Raw genomic sequence first — 20,938 nt, forward strand, 5'->3', positions numbered from 1 at the left:
TTCAACACTTCCAAAGCACACGGGACTCTCATAACACCCAAGTATCCGGAGACGCCCTCTCCAACTCCCCTGCTCCCAGAGATGTGATTTATGCTCTGCCGGGACACATGTGGTCAGAGGAGGGGCTGGAACACGGGCTGTTACCTCAGTCCCTTCTGGGTGGTATAATGATAGGGGGGCATCCGGACATCCACCCTCTTATATAACAACTTCCACTTATTCTAAATTTCATTTCCCTCATTCCCTCATGCCCATAGTCAAATCAACAGAGGATTCTCAGTTAACACAATTCTTTGCTTGATATTTTGCCTATGAACTCAGAGTCACCGAAGCCAACAAGAAGTCTGGAAAGGGATCCGCACAACCATGAACTTGGTGAAATGGCCCCTGAAATGATTTTCTTCATGTTTCTTTTGTTTAGGGGTTAGGATTTACTAAGTGCCTGGCTCTGTGGGGTTCTCTCTGTTCCTCTGTGGTCTCTGTTTCGGCATCTCTCACTTTATGTGAATGAGGTCACTTGAAGTGGTTCCACTCAAGGTAAAGGTCACTGATCCTTTTTGATTTTTGAATTTTCTTTTTCTTCTTTTTCCCAAAGATTTATTTATTTATTTATACAAGCATCGGGTACAGTCAGAAGCGCGGGAGGGTGAGAGAATTCACCAGAGCCAGAGCGGGGAACAGAACAGGCAGACTGATGAAACACACTGCTGAGGGGAGCAGTGGGAGAGACAGGAGAGGTCTGCATGCCATGTGGGACTCTCGCCAGCGGCCAGGGATCGAACCAGCGCTGCAGAGGCTGCGGGCAGCTTAGCAGCCCAGCGCTCAACCGCTGCACCACCAGGGGAGGCCCTGAATTTTCTTTTTCTCTTTTTGCTATGACTGGAGGTCATGCTTCCTATCTCATTTTGTTATCAACAACATACAGTAGATTTATTTGAAATTCCTTGTATATTCTATTTCTAATTGAGATTTTTTTTTTCTCCATTAAGTCAAGAAGGCTTCCCTTGCTTCTGGTCTGACTTTAAATTGCTGGTGTAAAGTCCTTGGGAGAAAAATGCCAACATGTCTGTCAGTATGGGGTTATCATCTCTGTCTCTTCCACATCCCTTTGGATTTTCCTGGCTCTTTTTCTATTTTAGGGTAAGTGAAAAGTCAGGCTTTTATGCCATTGGCTTCTGTGGCTATCAGTGGTGGCCATGAGTGCAGAAGGTGCTTGGGAGCTTGGGCACGGGGCACGCATTCCTGGTGGTGGACACCTGGAGTAAGGTGTGAGCATGTGTAAGTGGGCCCACCTGAGCCTGGAGGCTGAGGCTATCAGAGCAACATCACAGAGACGGCTATGGTGAGTGGCTACAATGGTATGAGCTGCATGCTACAGGACCACAAAAGGACCCAGAGAAAAAGAAGCGTAAAGATCCCGGCGGCTGGGAGGCCTGAGCTTCCTTGACAACCCTGACCCACACACACACACCACTGCAGTCTGAGGGCTTGCCCCAGTGGGGTAAAAAGAGCATTAAGGCCTGAAAAATCCACAAGGGCTCCAGGACTCTCCTTTATCCATTGCCCGAATCCCTCTGTGCATTGCTGGCAGAAAAAGAAAATGCGTTAAAGACCAGTCGATCGTTAGCAGGCTGGGAGGCCTGTCCAGCTTCCTTGACAACCCTCCAAATGCCTATGGTACCACAATTTGCATTCACACATACCTTGAAGGGTTGCTGCTCACTGTTTGGGGCTGTCCCTTGACTGTGGTGCCCTTCTTGCCCCACAGGGACATGCGATGGTAAAAAGAAGCAATGGCTCACACGTTCATTTCATCCCCAAGGCATAGGCTCTTGTGAGACTACTGAGGATGAAAAGGAAAAGGCACTGTGGGTTCCAGTCTTTCTGTGAACACTAGGAATCACGCGCCTACCATGCAGAATGAGGGGGTATTGCTGGAGCTCTTCCTGTCTCTGTGGTGTCCCTTGCTGGCCCCTCGCTGATTTGAATCCCGGTGTGAAGGAGAAAAAGGAAACTCAGAATGTTCCCTCGCAGTTGAACATACTGGATGCCTCCCTGCTCCAGTAAGCATTAGAACAAAGCCATTGGCCGAGGCTTGAGTGTGAAACAGCCTGCAAAATCTGCTGCCTGGGGTCAAGCCAGTGTTTTCAGGCCTGTTTAATGACTAAGAAGCCTGGTAAAGAAATATAAGTAATGGGCTCCAGCCTTTGCCTCTGCCCAGTGCCTTCTTCAGAGAGGAAGAGCTTAGTCCCTGCGCTGCCTTCCTCTGAGCGTAGACAACATATGAACCACTTAGCTATAGCCACCTCCCTGTCCACAATAATTACATTTTGAATGGCAGGGACTCATTATTCCAGCCTATAGATATTGAATTCAAACTGGTTTTTGTTGGAATAGGTGTCACACTGCAAAATCTTTTGACTTCTTCCTTCGTTTGATCCTCACTTGTCCAACTGTTGTTGAGATCGTATTTGGGGTGACACCAGCGATTTCCCAATGTGCCTTGTACAATTCAGTCCAAAATCTGCTCCAGAATTCTGGTTCAGTTTCTCACTGTGTAAATGGGTGAAAGAGGCATGTGTGTTAACTCGCCTTAAATGGGACCTCAAATCAATAATACTAGTTTTAATTTGAAAATTAAATCAACTCAATCATGGATATTTGTAAAAAGGGAAGGTTAAAAAGTTTTACAAACTGTATAAGGAAAATAACTTGAAGAAATATATTCAGAACGAATCTGGATTTCAGTTACCAGTATTGGAAGGTCAGTTGCATCATGACCGGGGGAGAGGATGAGAAGGAGGAAACCAAAGCAATAAAAGCATGTCTAACCACACTCACAAATCATCATGAATCCTGGGATCATGTAAAGTTCAGAGCAACATTCCCTTTTGTCAAAGCTGTGCTTCTGCCACTCCTCTTGCCACAGCCATGTGCCACGGGGTGTACCTGTCATTCTTCACTTCTCAGCTGAGGATTTGAGCTGAGAAAGGGAAAGTCGCTTGTTCAGCCACGGAAAATGCAGATGAGGGAGGCTGAGTCAGGGACAGAGCCGTGGCTGCTGGCTGGTATCTTGTGGCCCCCACGTCTTCCCACATGAGCTCCTGACTCCTGGTGTGGTCTGTGGGTGAATGACCTGGAGTGACCTATTTTCTGTGGGACCCATGCTACCGATACTTCAGAAAAATGTGGGGGAGGTGAGAAGTCTGTACCTGGTAGATCCCACCAGCAGGGATTAGTAACAGCAAGTCTCTAGTAGTCGGACAGCCTCCCTTCCTAGCAGGAGAGAAACCCCGAGGAAAGGGCAGCCCACGGAGTTCCTGTGGGAAGTGGTCACACACACATGGCCTGATCCTGGCAGAGAGGCCTTGAGTGGACAGGACTCCACTAACATCAGACATCACATATGCAATCTTCTAATCCTGTGTAAATCATAGAAAAACAATTCAAATCCCACCCCTCACAATGGACATGTCAAAGAGTTTTAGTGTCTCTACTAAGCTGTGCTGTCCAGAGGTCCAGGAACCCCTGGAATCCAGGACCATTTAGAGGAACTGAGAAAAGGAAGCTATGGAAACAGATCCACATGGAAGCCACACACCCATCTATAGGGCAGCAGGACAGGATAATAGTAAAAAATTTAAAACTGTGTCTTTCTCTTATAACTCTCCTCCTTCTACCCCAGAGATCAACTTAAGCTTCTCACACCCCAGGCCAGGAAGGAAACTCTCTCATGGTGTTGGAAATGTCTGTCACAAAATATGACCAGTGACACCAAAATAGTTTCTCAGAACATTCACATGCCATTTCCTGAGAGGACATTTTTATTTGGGTCAGGATAAGTCAGCCAGGATTAAATAGTCTTTTTCACCAAACCAATCCCTGTCTACAAAACCTAGTAGGTCAAGCATCTCTCTGTAGTTGTAGAGATTTTACCACAGGGAGACACACAGCTCAGAAGGGGTTCTTTCCATGTACAAAAGGGGCAAATTGAAGAGCATGAGTGGGGCAGTGGGGCAGGCAGACTTGTCCCAAGTAGAAGTTTCCAGAACTAGAGATTTTAGAACAATCCTGACACCAGCGTACTTTCCCCAAATCCTCCAACTCCTGCTCTCATTGGTCCTTCTAGAGCCTGTTGAGCTCCATCTCCTTCAGGAAATATATCACCTTTTAACTTTTTTAGGACTCAACCTGTCTTCTCATCCTATTTTCCTCATATGATATTCCTGCTTGGTTTGATTTTATTTCTTATCCCAGGACACTTAACTCTGTAAAGTGACATACCCGGGACAGGTATTGATGGGAATGTGAGTGTTCAGGCCCCTGGTGTGAAGGAGTTTCCTTTGTTTGGGGGAAGGTTAAGGGAGAGTGGAGCAGAGTATGAAATGGACTGAAGGGGGCTGGTGTTAAGCTGGGAAGAGAAGAAAGGAAGCAGGAGCATGAGCACAGCAGAGATTTCTAGCTCCACTCACCTGTCTCCTGGGACTCATGTCTCACCATCTAAGGTCGCAGAGGCCAGTGAGAGCCTGGATCTAGAGAAGGTCATGGGTGCAGTTTACCCTGGCCTGATGAAACTCCAGTAGCTACTTGACATACGGCCCCTAAAGAGCATCAGAGACAGGATCTCAAATCTGCTGTTTCCAAGAAAGTCTGTAATATAAAGACATAGAATAAATACAGGACTCTGACTGAAGTCTAGGACTTGAGTCACTGCTCAGGAATGCGACAGAAGATGTAGCTTATTTAGGGCAACCTGAGATGTTTGAAGAGTCCCCAGATTTGCAGTTCATCTTTGGAGAGAGTGACTATTTTCCCCCAGTCGGTCTTGAACCCTGTCCTCAGCTCAGCCTCAGAGTTTAAGATCCTCCCTCCATGTGCCCCGTGTCCCAGCAACAAGAACAGGGGCAGCCATGAGTGATTCTGTTTCCTGGACATTGACATGGGCTCAGTCTAACATTACTCTGAAAATACAGGGCAATGAGTAGTGACCCTAAGTAAGTTCTCCAGTCCATGATACAGAAGAATCCAGAATGCAGAGGAAGTCAAAGGGGAAATGAGCAGGGGCAGGTAGAAGAAGCAGATTTGCATGGAGGCCTCTCCCTCTTCTGAGGCAGGGGAGGGGATAATAGAAATCTGGGGAGCCATGCACTGGTTAGGTCATCAGAAGGCAGAGATCTTGGCTTGTCTCCATCATGTCTTGGACTGTGTTCCTCCTAGCCCTCATGACTCAGGTCACAGGTGAGGCCTCCAGGGGAACAGAGGGGACATCTATGCTGACATTTTTTCTTCTCCTCAGGCTCACCTGGGCCCACCATTGACTTCACTTGAGTTTGCTTTTTTCATTTCCAGGATCCTGGGCCCAGTTTGCTCTGACTCAGCCCCACTCAGTGTCTGGGGCGCTGGGACAATCAGTCACCATTTCCCGTGCTGGCACCAGCAATGACATCAGGTATGGTTCCTATACTGTATACTGGTATCAACAGCTCCCTGGCATCACCCCCAAACTCTTGATTTATGAAAGTAGTTCTTGTCCTTCTGGGATCCCTGATCGCTTCTCTGGCTCCAAGTCAGGCAACACGGCCACCTTAACCATCTCTGGTCTCAAGCCTGAGGATGAGGCTGAGTATTACTGTGGCTTATACAGGAGAGGTAATACCACAGTGGTGCAAGTTCACGGGGAAGTGAGACCAGAACATTCCCTGTGCTCACAGCCTCCTATTGCACTGAAGATGCTACCCCTACCCTGTGCAGATGGGGCTTCATGCATGTGGCCTTGACAATTCAGTTTTCTCTTAGCTTCTCTGCTCTCATGGAGCAAACCACAAAGATGCTATCTTATTTTCTGGGTGAAGTGGTAGTTTTTTTTTCCATGTTTGTGACATGATCCTAGAATGTACTACACTTCCATTTCATCAGTGATAGGAGATGCTTGGCATGGAGCTCAGGCATTCTCTGCAATAAAACCAGGTCTCTGCTGCTGGAGACCTGGAACATGTCCTGTGTCCCAGCCATGTGTTAGTGTGATGCTGCTCCCAGTCTGTTCTGCCCACAGTATGTCTCTGTAGAGAAAGTTTGGTATTTTCTGTAATCCTTGTTTCAGTAACTATCATGACTGTTCTGGAATGTCTGGGATCTGTTGAAGAAGTATCTTGATGTTTTCAAGAAAGCAGGGAGGCAGCAAAGCCTTTCCTTGGGTATCTGCCTTGAAGGAGTTTTTGCAATTTCCTTTTAGAGATTGCAGTGAGCACATCAAATGTCCCATGTGACAGACTCTCATGTGAAATGAGAGTTCCCAGTGCTGGTGTTGTTAGGACAGCCCTACCTCACTCCAGCCCCTCCCTCCACATCCTCCAAACCATGAGTTCACTTCCTGATCTCCCTTGGGTTATTCAAATCTATTGAGCTCCCATTCCTTCCTGCCATATATTTTATTACACCATATATATTTACACACACACACACACACACACACACACACACACACACACACACACACATATATATAGCCTCCTCTCATATGTTGTCTTTATGAAAATATCCTACTTGATTTGAATTTTTTCCCAATGTTTCTTCATTGTGAATTGAGAATTTCCTCAGGGTCACAAACTAATGAGGAAACACCTCCTGGGACAGGTAAGATGATTCTGAAGGGCAGTTTGAAGCCCCCTGTAGGGGAGGACACATTTCATTCAGGATGAGATCAATGGAAAAGGGATGGAGGATTACAGGGATTAGAAGGAAACAGGGGAACCTGATGTTGAACTGGAAAGAAAAATGGGAAAAAAAGAAAAGGAACAAAGCAGAGATTTTCAAGTCCACTCAACAGTCTTCCCTGGTAATTATGTGATACCATCTGGTGCTAAGAGGGGTAGCGAGGACATTGATTTGGAGAAGGTTACTGGTGTGGTTAATCTTGGCCTGATTCAGTTCCAGGGGCTGCTTCCTTCTCAGTACCCTGAGTGTAATTCATAAATAAAGTCACAATTTCATTGTACCCCAGTGATCCTTTCTATAATGACCAAGGAATGAGCCAGGTCTCAGTCTCAGGTCACAGCGTCAGCCCACTGCACACACACGAGACATAGAGGCTTACTGAGAAGAACCAGGGAGATATTAAGAGAAGTGAGACACACCCAGCTTTGCCTGTCATCACTAGAAAATGAGTGATTGGAGCTCCTCAGACGGCCTTAAGCTCTAGTCTTCATCACATCCCTCAGAGCATGGAACTGTCACAGGTCTTCAGTCAGGAGCCGCCATGGATCCTATTGTTAAAGGGCAGGGACACCCCCATGGGCTTTGCCATATGGGCTCAGTCTGCCCTGACTCAGAAAGTCAGATCAGAGGGCCAGTACTTCAGTTCAATTCAGCCAACCTAGGATGCAGAAGAATCTAGAGTCAAGCACCAAGGGAGAGTATGTGGGCAGAATAGGAATTAGATTTCCTGGTGGTTCCTTCCCTCTGAGAAAGGTGAAGGGGACAAGGGTTTTGGGGAATTCAAGGCCATAGATCTTGGGTTATCTCTACCATGATCTGCTTTCCTGTCCTCCACTTGCTCATACTGAAATTCACATCATGTGACCCCTGGTTTTTAGGTTTCGGACTTGAATGAATGAAAACACCCACTGTCCAGGCTCTCTAGCTTGCAGATGTCAGAAGATGGGATTTCTCACCTCAGGAAACAAGGATTGAGTGAGAGCCAATTCCTGACGAGAAGTCAATCTCCTCATAATCTACCCTGTCTGAGGTATGCATATTGCCCATTTTGGAACTTAACATATAACTTTAAAAAAATGAGTTCTTTGTTTCTGACATGTGCTTGTCTCTATGGACCCTCCTTTCTCAAGAAAACCCTGCCTATTTGTGTCACTGTGCAACCCTAAGGGGAAATGAGATGGCCTGGGCATAAATCATCACCTGCGCATGTAAAAATTTCAGAACAATACTCAAGGACAGGCACCCATAAAAAGGTTAATAAAAGGTTTATTTGCAAGAGAAATGAAAAGAGTGGAGCACAGAGACTGAAAGAAAGATATACAGAGAACAGTTTGTTACTACGTCCTACTGGTAACACTGCCTGAACTGCGACGCTAGTTGCACATTGAAGGCAAACAAGACCAAGTCCCCTCTAGCCCTCATGTCCTCCCTTTTCTATCAAGCATGGCTACTTAACTCCACCCTTCATTCCCAGCAATCCCTTTCCAAGGGTTATGGTGGATCCATGGAATGATGGGAGTTGTAGTCACAGATGCCTGGTATCTTATTGGCATGGAGGTGGGTTTGGGGTTCACACCCCACAGGGCATACTGTTGCTCCAATATCTCCACACCTTAATGTACATCAAATGAAAAAGAGGCAGGGGTTGAACTGGAGAAGTCGCTTCCTGGCACCCCCTTCTATACACTCTCTTCTTCCTAGTTTATCCTCATCTTGAATAAATATTTCCCCCCTGCACATAGTTCTGTGCATTGTTATAAGTTAATGATGATGTTCTGATGAGATGTTGGGGTTCGGTGACTAGAGTCCTTGGGTTACTTCTGAGAAAGGTTTTGGCAGAGTTCCCCTTTCATTGGTACATGGTAGGTTTACCCAGAAGATGAAGACATTTGCACAGAAACAGACAAAGACTATAGCCAAAAAAAGGGCAGGTTTATTTTAAAAAAGGAAAGAGGAAGACACTTGCACAGCCATGAGTGGGCAGAAAAAGCTGCCCTTTGCCAGAGCAGGAGTTGTTCTGATACAGTGTTCTTTGGAGGGGGGATTCTTTTTGAGGGGTAAGTGTTCATTCTTTTATGAAAATTTTAATTATTGTTAAACTAGCCATTTCTAAGTTGTGGTTGGGTTAATTTGTAAGGACAGGTGATTCTCTAAAATGGCCCTCAATATCCATATCCCCACCTCTGGTCCTGCCTATAAGTATTTTCTATAGCTGACCTGTGTAAAGACTGATAATTCCCCTGTCCCCATAGCCTGGTCTTGCATAAGGATTTTTTTTATTTCTGTAGCTGGTTTAATGGTGGTGTTAATCATTTCTATCCTCACTTCCAGTGTCTGGTCTTGTAATGCCTCCATCCCATCACTTTAAGCCTCCATCACATACTATGTATGCACGCACTCGTGCGCACGCGCGCGCGCACACACACACACACACACACACAGCAAATATATAGAGAAACTTGGCACCCAGAGTCACTTTAGTGGAACAGAACTTCTCTGTGTGAATTTCAGTGATGCATTTTCTGGATTGATTCTGAGATTACTGGAATTGGCTCCCTAATCTGATTATATTTAATGATGGTCATGAGTATTTCAATTAGTAAAGAAAATATTGATTGTCCATCTCATGAACTCTTTATAGAGATAAGCAAAATATCTGCATTGGAGTCTTCTACTCAACCACTTAGAAACAAGGAGGTAAGTGACTCTGTAGATCATACTTTTGAATATTTTTGAAACAGTATGAATATGACATTGGTTGCTTGCTCCTGGTATACTCGACAAAGTAGTGCGGAAAAAAAGGTGAGTTTAATGATTCAAATTCCCAGTTCAATGGCTGCATAAATTACCTAAGAGCTTCTAGGGATGCCCTGAAGGAAAACCAAAATTCATGTAGCAGCTGAACTGAAACTGCTGAAAATCAAATGCAGAACCTCAGTCACCTATTAGGTGAATTACAACTCAAGTTCAACTCCCAACCTTGCTGGGTATCATTCTTAAAGTGGAGACTGATAGGTAAAGAATAATTGGGATAGAGATTGTGGTGGGAAGAAATATTGGGGTGAGGCACAGGAGTGAAAGAATTTACCAGAGACAGAGCAGAGAAGATAAGAGAAAAGGCAGATTTGAAAAGGCAGAGAAGAGAAGAGAAAAGGCAGAGAAGAGAAAAGACAGAAAAGGCAGAGGAGAGAAAAGGCAGATTTATTGAAATACCCTGCAAGGGAGCAAGAGGCAAGACAGGAGGCAAGACAGGAGAGTTCTGCATGCTAAAGAGAATTTGAGACTCTCTTTTATTTTTATGTGGCTTTCTAACTTGTGGCACAAGTTTGTACCAACTATCTGCTGGGATGTTTGGTTTCCAGTGCTGGCTTTGATAGAAATATGTTCTGGCCCAGCTTCTGCATTCCTGGAGCTGGGGTGTATTTTTTTCTGTTTATGGTGGTCTGTGTTATGGCCAGGCTCCCAACACAACCTTATAGATTCCTTTTCTATTCAAGTCTCCCAAAGTTGCTGGGCCAGGAGTGGGAGCTTGGTTTTTATTATTTTCAAATGGTACCTTGACAGGGTTGTATGGCAAGACATTGATGAAGCTGTGGACAATGGACCACTCAATTATGATGAGTCTTCTTTGTCAGTGGAAGAGATTTCCCTTCTCCCAGTGTAAGTACACACACACACACACACACACACACACACACACACACATACACATGCCCAAGGCATAGGTCTTTCCACCTCAGGTGGATTAACCCTGTATGGCTTGAGGAAAGGGTAATGACCACCTGAAGTAGTTGCCATGAAAGACCAAGCTCACTCTCCTCAGGGCCACCCCCAACTACCCTTTACTTCTAGATCTAGAATTAGACTCAAGTCCCAGCAGGTCTCTAAAGGTGAGGTACAGAGTGTATCCACAAGGGGCTTAGCCATACTTCAAAAAAACTACTTAATTTTTCTAATTAATACAGACAAAAAATTCCAAAAACTTGTGTGGAAACCATACTAAGGGTGTGGGATAATATTAGGGGGAGACACAAAGTTGGATCAGGCTGAATTTCTTGACAGTGGCTCACAGATAAAAATTATGGTGCATTTCTGTTACATGCAGTTGGGGTGTTAAAAAGAGCTTCAACAGTTAGTTTGGTTGGCTAAACCATGGACCAAAAAATGTGGCCCACAGTGAGTGAATTAGAAACATCAATTCTGTCTTAGTTTGTATAGAGGAAGGGACTTCAAGTTTTAGGGGACTGGAATGTTAAAGTGAATTTGTTATTTCAGATCTACTCACCCATATGGGACAGTACAGAAGACATACTTTTCAAAATACTTGGAGAAATGAATTTATGAAGGGAGCCCTGGCATTCTTGAAAAGCCTTGTGATCCCCATTCTCCTGGCTCACCCTTAGAGTGGGAACTGTAGCCACTCAGTTGGAAAACCAAGATATAATAGGAGTTACTGGATCTTCAACTTGGATTAACTCTAAAACATCATTATGTTTTTTGGGATTTTTAGTGTGTAAGACCTTCAATAGAGGTGAACTTTAGGGTCTTCCTGGTGGCATAAGGGGTTAAGATGCAACCTATGAGGCAATCCACAGCCACGACAGCTCGAGTTCGATCTCCAGCCTGGGAGCTGCCCACATGGTGCAGCAGACCTCTCCTGACTCTCCTGCTTCTCCCCTCAGCAGTGTATTTCAGTCAGTTTGCCTGTTCTGTTCCCCACTCTGTCTCTGGTGCATGCTTTCACCCCCCACACCTTTGGCCTGTATCCCATTTCTTGTATGCATAAATAAATAAATCTTTTTTAAAAAAAACAGACTTTTTTTTTTTTTTAAAAAAGTGAACTTTAATACAATTAGTGTGCAATAAAGAGAGGAGAAGAGAAAGAATATAATTAAAATTGTTTCCCCATGAAACATCCAAAGTTACCCATCCCCTCATTTTATACTACAACTTTGAAATCTGGTGGGTTTCAAAATCTTCAGATCTAAAGCACGTCTCTACAGGAACTAACCACATATACTCAACAACTACATGTGGTTTGTGGCCACCATATTGGACAGAAATGTTTAGATGATGAGACTTCCTCAGGGTAACTGTCTCTGCAGTTACACTCACAGTCACCAGGTGTCACTGGAAGGTTCCATGACCCCGAAACCTCATGGGCAGGAATGGCAGCCCCACTTTCCACCCAAACCCAGAATATACTGTCACTCAGAAGCAAGGGAATTTTATGTATCTATACTACTTTTTTCTTAAAGAAAAGATAATAAATACAAAAAAAATTTAAAGATGAATCTGATCCTTCAAACAAATTTATTATTGTTGTTGTTATAATGGATGATAAGAGTTCATGTGAATTTTTAAATAAATATTGGAACAATTATCCATTTCAGTGGGAAGAACTTTCTATAAAATTATTTATATCATAAATTTATATTTTTATATAGATCTAGAAGGCAAGGCTGATCATGAGTCATATTTTATTGAACTTTGATGACTTGCTTTCCTCTACAAAATTCACAAGCATAATTACTTTCATGAAGATCAATTCTTCCTTAGTACAAATGAGTTACCATCCGTGTTGTAATGAGACCCAGAAAGAAAGGTTTGAGAACTGGCCTGTAGGAGTGACCAGCAGCGCTCCAAGGGGGAGACTCTGAGGGGTGAAGTGGAAGGCAGGGAGGCATCAGGGTGGAAAGGCTGGAGGGTGCTGCTTGACACTATTATTGGGGAGCAGGACTAAGGCATGTGACCCTGCCTTACCTCCAATTATCTTTATTATATTTTTCTGAGTTATTGATCCATTTATTGTTGAGTTCATATATTTACTTTTATAGGAAATATTCTAGCACTGAATACGATTTACAAAAAGATTATTTTCCCCTGTTTTTAAAAATTTTGTGATTTACCACAGGTTTACAATAGCATATGATTTTTCAGGTATGATGTCACAATTTGATAAATCTATGCCCCACACTGCATCCATCACCAAGTGGTAGAGTATATTCATGACTGTCAAATTGCCCTCCTTGATGCATTCCTTCACTCCTGTGCCCCTTCACCTTGGGTAACCACCACCAAGTGGGAAAAGGAGTCCTGGTTCTAACTTGTCAGGAAAAGAGCCTGACACCTGGAGCCTGACCAGGCATCTCAGGTCCCCAAGTCCCACCCACAGAGTGTGTGTTTTCTGTCCCAGAGGGAGCAGTTGGAGGGTGTACAGAGAGACTCGGATTTGACAGGGAATCAGATTCCAGCCCTGTGAGCATCTGAGTGTTCACTGCATAGATGCAGGGAGGACAGACCCCTGAATACAGAAGTTGGGTCCTGACAGGAGGGGCCCGGGAGACCTGGGATCAGGGAAAGGGGAAGACATGAGGCCCAGTGAAGGCAGGGCAGCAGGGGTGAATAAAGTGATCTGAGGTTGGGAATTCTAATCCATCATCACTGTCTTCATTATTTTGAGAAATCACTTGCCCTCTCCCTGTTTCCCCATTTAGTAAATGGGAAGAGAGGCTGCAGTGGGTTATTCCGAGTGTCTGGTGAGGGGCCCATGTCACACTCACCCAGGGCCTGGTCTCCATCAGGGTCAGAAGCAGTCATGCTGGTGACTGTCAGCACATGCAGGATGACATTCATCCTGGCACCAGGGGGCGCTGTGGGTCTATTTTGGAGACCTAATTAGTCCAAGACACTGGGCTGTGCTCAAGTGCACTGGTCATGACTGATGTTCCCTCTGAAGACACTTGAGCTGTAAAATCAGCTCCCACAATGAAACTCACACCTGGACCTTCCTCTTAACTCAGGAAATCACCAGCTTGAGGCCCTTAGGCTCAGGGCTCAGACAAGACTGAGAGACACACACCCAGGGGACTGGAGAGAGATTTGCATTGGCTGCCCCGCCTCCTGGAGCTGCAGGCAGGGAGGATAAGACAGGAGCCTGGAGAGTCCAGTGCAGCTGGGCAGCCTCAGGCCAGAGCTCCTGGAAGCCTCCACCATGGCCTGGGTGTCCTTCTACCTCCTGCCCCACATGGTCTAATCAGGTCAGAGCAGCCCAGTCATCTGGGCCCCCAGCATGTGCCCCTCCAAGAATAGTCATGAGGTGTGTCATTCAGCATGGTTCTTGCATTTTCTTTTCCAGGTCTTTGTGCTGTGCCTGTGCTGACCCAGGCCCCTTTTGCATCTGCCTCCCTGGGAGCCTCAGCCAAGCTCACCTGCTCCCTGAGCAGGGAGCACAGCTCCTACACCATTTAATGGTATCAACAGCTGCCAGGGAGGGCCCCGTGATATCTGATGTATGTGAAGAGTGATGGAAGCCATGTCAAGGGAGATGGGATCTCCAATTGCTTCTCAGGCTCCAACTCAGGGGCTGACCACTACTTGACCATCTCCAACATCCAGCCAGAGATGAGGCTGATTATTACTGTGGTGAGAGGCATACAATCAGTGGCCAAGTAGGTTAAGCCACAGTGACACAGACAAAGGAGAAGTGAGGCCAAAACCTCTCTCCCACCTCCCCTCTTTCCCACAGGACTCTGGGGGAGCTACTCCCCATCCAATGCAGGACCCTGAGATCTTTACTCTTCTCCTTCAAACCCTGTGACCTCCTCCCCAGATAGCAGGATGGAGAGGGACACAGGTCATGAAGGTAGTTGTGAAAACACAGCATCCATGTCCTCCCCTCAGGTCTGGGGTGATGATGGGAGAGACAGGAAGGATCCTGACCCTGAGAGAGTGGCAGGGCCGATGACCATGTCCGCAGGGGTCACCACCCTGATCCCACAGAACAGGCTCTGCTCACAGAATTATCTGCAGGGAGTGTCCTGCTTCCTGGTCCCTGTGGAGGGAGCAAGATTCCTGTCAGGAATGAGTTTCAGCAGAAAACATTCATCCTCAGGGGAGGATGGAAAGAAAATTCTTACCCCATGGAGGGTGCAGACTGGGGTCCAGTTGGGCACTGAGGTGCCTGTGAGGAGGTCTGCAGCAGGACAAATAGGGGCACACTGGGGTCTCTTCTGTGGTAATTCTCAGCTTGTGGTGCCCAAAATGGCTCCACATCTGCCCAAGGCCTTTCTAGGAACTGAGCAGGACACATCACTGGGAGCCCAGCAGCAGGGAAGGGGAAAGTGGATGATGATGTGGGATGATTATGTGGGATACATAATGATATGTATCGTTACCGTGTCTCAACCTCGTGGGGAGACCATCTCAATGGCACTTGATTTGTGTGGGGAACAGGTCACTGGAATCGTTGATTCTCCACAGTAGATATAGTGACTGAGTGACCCTCGTCCAGGTACCTACCTGAACTGGGTCAGAGGGGATCAGCCCTGGACCCCTGTTGATTGGTCCCACAAGGGCACAGCTCTGAGGGGGTCTGGTAGCTGCCTGGGCCAGGGTGACTCTGAAGTGGCTGGATGAGAGTGGTCTTGGTATCTTGGGAGGGGTGGACAGGGAGCAGAGCAGGAACTGAGATGGACATCTGGGCTCAGTTCTGCAGTGACCTCTGACACAAGGATGGCAGAGTTGTGGGGCTCATAGACTGTTCTACCCTCCCCACTCCAGTGACCAGTTGTGACTGAGAATTTACAGTAACTGTGTCCCAAATAAGGCCAGTCAAGGGCTCCTATGGTGGGGGGTTTCCTACAGGCCTTCCCTGTAGGAGATGGAGGCAGAGGACTGTGGGGACATATGTCAAAGCCCCACATGCATCACACACATGCACACCTACCCTGTGCTTGCAGGGTTTATCATTTGGAATAAAATGACACAGTGGCCTCAGATAGAAAGACAGAGATAGACTGAAGAAGTGACCGAAGGGATGTACAAGGGAGGCAGATGAAGACCATTGCCCTTCATGTTGGAAGGTAGGCAGGAGGGGAGTGACTTTCTTAAAATGTAAAACTTTTATCCTTCAACAAATAATACATAGGAAATGAAAAGACAACCTAAAATGAGAAATTATAGGCACATTACACATTTCACATAAGATTCATGACAATATTGATAAAACTTACAATGGTGACAATAATAATGATGAAGTTATAGAAGCCGAGAATCTAACGAGATCACTTTTGGGGGAAATATAAAAATAGCCATAAGCTTGTGATGTCTGCACCATTATTCATCATTAAGAAAATGCTATTTCAGCAGTTCTCCTGCCTGCCTGTGACTATGCACTTGTTTATTTTTCTCTTTCTGTTTCCTAATAAAATATGCTTTGACAATATTAAAAAAAGAAATGGAATTCAGATCCTATTTTGTACACACTAGCGTGGATAACTGAAAAGTCAGAAAATAACAAGTGGTAACATGAATGCAGAAGAATTCAAACATTTTACACTATCAGAGTGTCAACGGCACAGCCATCATGATAAACAATCTGTTAAGTACTCAAAACACTAATTCTAAAGATATCAAAGGATCCAGTAATTCTGTTCATGGTGTAAACCCAGGAAAAATGAAAATATATACCCATAGAAAAGGTGTACAAGAATGTTCATTGCAAAATTATTATTCCTAATGGTCAAATGATGGAAATAAACCAAATATCCATCAATGAATGAAAGGGTCAACTTTGTTGTATGTCCATAACATAGAATATTACTCAGCCATGAAGTGGAATGAAATCCTGCTCCATACTCCAGTGGAACTGCAGCTAGGAAATGCTATGTGATGAAAGAAGTGGTTAAGACTAGGGTATTACAGATAGGAAATGGAGGAGGGGTTAGGTTTCTTTTTAGTGTTAACTTTTTGCAGTGTTAACTTTTTGTAATGTTAACTGTAGAGATGAGTGCATGGCTCAGTAAAGATATCGCAAACTGTAGGATTATATACACTTTAATTGATAAATCAAAAGTATTTGAAGGCTTCCCCGGTGGCACAGCGGTTGAGCGCTGGGTTGCGAAGCTGCCCGCAGCCTCTGTAGTGCTGGTTTGATCCCCGGCTGCTCCCCGGCCACCAGAGGAGGGTCCCACATGGCGCAGACCTCTCCTGCTGTCCGCTGCTCCCCTCAGCAGTGTACTTAGGTCCCTCTGCCTGCTCTGCTCCCCGCTCTGGCTCTGGTGAATTCTCTCACCCTCCCACGCTTCTGACTGTACCCAGTGCTTGTATAAATAAATAAATAAATCTTAAAAAAAAAATAAAACTGCTAGAAGTAAAAGGAGATATGCATTTACACATTTGTGAAAAATTGAAGAAAACATTTCCCAGAGAGAGAGAAATTCATTTTTTACATTTTGTTTCAAAAAATCACCTTTTTTTTTTCCTTCTTCAACTATTGGTCTATACAGCTATGAGGCTCTTCACCCAGGTGATCTGATGTGATGTCAAGGCCGCTGGGACCTGATTCAATCTCCAGTGAAACACTTTTCCGGGCCCTGAGTTAAACTGCACCACGGGCTTCGTTTGTTCATGTCAGTGTAGCTGCTGCTTTAGAAACTTTACCTTAAGTCACTTGGATAATCAACAAATGCAAATGTGGACATTTTTAATAAGAAAAAAAGAAACTTCCTGCAAGTATTCTCTGGACAAACACTGGAACTAAAGTCTAATTGGTGGGAAGTTCAGCACATGGGGAGGGAGGGATCAGCCATGGCTCAGAATTTCGCTGACACTGACAGTAGATTATTAGATCTTCATCCTCTTATCAGCTGCGGGAAATAGGCAGGTAATTTACAAGATGTTTTTATACCAAATCTCTGGGAATCTAAGCAAGAATTCAGAGCTTCTAGGGTCAACATCATGAAAGGGCCACGGTAGTTTTTCTAACTTGGATTAATATATCCGGGGGTGTCTGATCCACCCAAAGTCAGCAGGGAGCTAACTGCCCCCTGGGCACCTGAGCTGCCCCAGTGCTGCAGGGTCCCCACAGCCCCTTCATCAGAGGGCCTCAGGCTTGGACATGTTCCCATTTCCATTCCTCATTCATCTGATTCCGTTACACTCAGAAAAGGGTGCTATTTTGAGCCTTCAACTTCCCAGAATTTACTATTCTCACTACCTCCAAAGGTGATCTTGGGAGTATTTCTCACTCTCTCTCAACCCTGCCCTCTTCTGTCAGGTACACATTCCTTCCTCTGTGTTACTGTTGGACCTCAGAGAGATGGCCCAGGTCTGATGCACAGGCAGCTTTTTTGTCCACACCTGGCTGCAAGATGGTGCAGAGGAGAGGGAAAGGTGACATCCCAACTTCAGGCCCCAGTTCCCTACAGAAGTGGCCAGGGGGCTGGTCTGAACCCACTTGTGTAAAACAAGGCTGGTGCTAGAGGACCTCTATGCTGTTCTGCTGCCAGAGAACCTGATGTGTCACCTGCAGATTCCCCTGGGAAGACACAATGATCATTGCTGCAAAGAACTATAAGAATCTGTCACAGTGGAACTGAAGTGACTTTGAATCATAGTTATCTGAGTGTCTCACCAGCTTTCATCCTCAGAAAAGCCAGAACTTTCCCTGTTACAGACCAATAGTCTCCAATCCAACATATATAGAAGCCAATATTATGACTGACATTTGACAATAGAAGGAGTTTATTATGAGCTGACAGGCAAGGACACAGAGGACTCAAGGTTCAAATCTGTCTGCCCAATCCTGGGGCTAAGATAAGTTTTATGGAGGTGAAGGAAGAAAGGAGGAAAGCTAGGACTGAGAAAGGTAACATTCCTGGCAGTTTCTTTAGTCAGACACATATCAGTCCAGAGAGAGAGAGATATTTTCCAATTAATTTTGGTTTTGTGTATGGGTGCTTTGTTCCCACCTGTTTGGATTTAGCTGAAGGTCAGTCATAGGAGCACGTGCTTGGGCTGTCTGACCTCATGCTGAGCTCCTGTAGCCTGAGAAGACTCTTCCACCCTGGAACCCACAAGATTGGCCCCTGCTCCCGCCCATTGGTGGCATTTGGGTTCTGCTGCCTCAGACCAGCAAGTCTACACAGGACTCCCCGTCCCAACACCCCAGTCCCAGATGCTGCCCAGTTTCTCTCCATCACATTGAAGGGAGCACGTCCCCCCTGCATGCTGGCTGTGCAGGTGCAGGGGTGTGGCCAAGAGCCGAGCTCAGGGCCCCTTTTGTGAAGAGAGGAAATATAAAGACAGGGAGTTAGATAAGTTTTGGTGTCTAAGTGTCCAACCATAAATGACCATACTTTCATCGGCACAGGGAAATGAATCAAATTTCTTTGAAGATACTTCCAACTACTTATGCCATCTTTCTATTCTGACAGCAGCTCCAAAGTCTCCTCTCCAGAAAAATCTTCTGTAACCTGTCACCACCCAGCACTTGCCATTTGTTAATTAATTAACTGAAAATGTCTTCCTCCTATTATTTTTATTAATTGATTAATTTTTGTGAATCATTTTTCCAATGGTCAGGAAATGACATCTCTTTCATATGCAACGTCAATACAATACAACCCGAGGCATGAACAGACAAGAGGTTTTTTTCCCTGTAATAACACTGGAGTGAGATGATTGTTGTCCATATACCCACCGTTTCCATGAGAAGCCAGATCTTCTTAGACTCTGGTTCTGCAGCCCCACTATGGAGGGCTTGCTGTCCTTTTTTAACATAGGACCTCAGAGTGGCTGCTGTAGCTCCAGCTATCACATTATCATTCAAGAGGACACTTTCTGTATAAATCCAGTATTTCTCTCTAATTCAAGGTAAAGTTCAATAGAAAAATCCCAGTCAAGTTATGCTTATAACAATTCTGCCAGAACTGGCCATGTGGTTGATGCATTCTATAGGAACCGGTGAACAGTGTCTAGCTTGGGACATAGATGGAGCTACACATAGGGAAATTCATGAGGACCATCTGCTGAGTGTGAAAACCAGCTCTGTCTACTATTCTGCTCCATCCACACTATGAAATCTCCTGAGAGCATGGACAGTGTCATGTTCATGCCACATAGCCCAGAAGCAATGTGTGCAAGACTGAAGTGGGGTTCACAAGTACTTGTTGGATGGACTCTCACCACTGCTTTTCAATATATACTAGAAGTCCTAGCTAGAGCATTTATGTGAGAGAAAGATGTAGAAGGAATTCTAACAGGGAAACAGGAAGTAAAACTCTCACTATTTACAGATGAGATGTTAATATAGAGAGAACCCTAAACACTCTATAGGAAAACTAATTAAAATGATAAACAAGTTTAGTAAATTAGGTTACAAAACCAACACACAAAGGTCAGTAGCCTTCTTCCATGTAAACAATACATCTAAAGAAGTAAATAAAACCATCCCATTCAGACCAGTACCAAAAAAACTTAAAAACCTAGGACTAAACCTCACAATGGAGGGTATAGACCTATACAAAGAAAACTACAAAATTTTGATTAATAAAATGGAAGAAGACACAAAGAAATAGAAAGGTATTCCCTGCTCTTGGATCAGCAGAATTATTATGAAAATGGTGTCACTACCAAAAGCAATTTACAGATTCAATGCCATTCCAATAAAAATCTCCATTGCATTCTTCAAAGAAATAGAACAAATATTGATGAAAATCATATATAATCACAAAAGACTCAAATAGCCAAAGATCTCCTGACTAAGAAAAGGAAGAAGGAAGTATTATTTTCCCAGACTTCAAATTATGCTGCAAAGGCACAATAATACAAAAAGCATGAAATAAAAACAGACACTCAGACCAATGGAATCAAATTGAAAACCCAGACATAAAGCCACATGTTTATGGTTAACTAATCTATGGCAAAGGAACAGGGAATATGTCCTGGAACAAGGATAAACTCTTCAATAAATAGAGCTGGTAAAACTGGACTGCTACATGTAAGAGAATGAAACTAGACTACTGCCTCATTCCATGTACAAAAACCAACACGAAATGGGAAAAAGACCTGAATATACTACCTGAATCTATAAAAAATGGTTTCAGAAGAAAACATGGGAAAAATGTAGGCAACTAGAGATCTGAGGCTTAAAGCAGAAGAGTGGGAGGAAAAGGGATCAAACAGTGGGAAGAGCACATGGGATCATGGTGACAATTCACAGGTATGTGGTGGTGGGATATTTATGGGACTACACTTGAGGGGAGAAATCAAATACTGTGCAAAAATCAATAACAATGTAAGAAAATTAAAAATAAATAGAAAAAAAGCAACAACAAACACTTGCTGGGGAGGTTCACCTGTCTGTCTGGGGTGCAGTCACCACTGAGGCCCCATATGGCACTGCACACACAGCTGGCACCATGAAGAGCCATTCCCTGAA

This window comes from Talpa occidentalis, unplaced genomic scaffold, assembly GCF_014898055.3.
Source record: "Talpa occidentalis isolate TD23 unplaced genomic scaffold, MPIMG_talOcc4v2.1 talOcc4.14, whole genome shotgun sequence".
In the NCBI taxonomy this organism is placed as follows: Eukaryota; Metazoa; Chordata; class Mammalia; order Eulipotyphla; family Talpidae; genus Talpa; species Talpa occidentalis.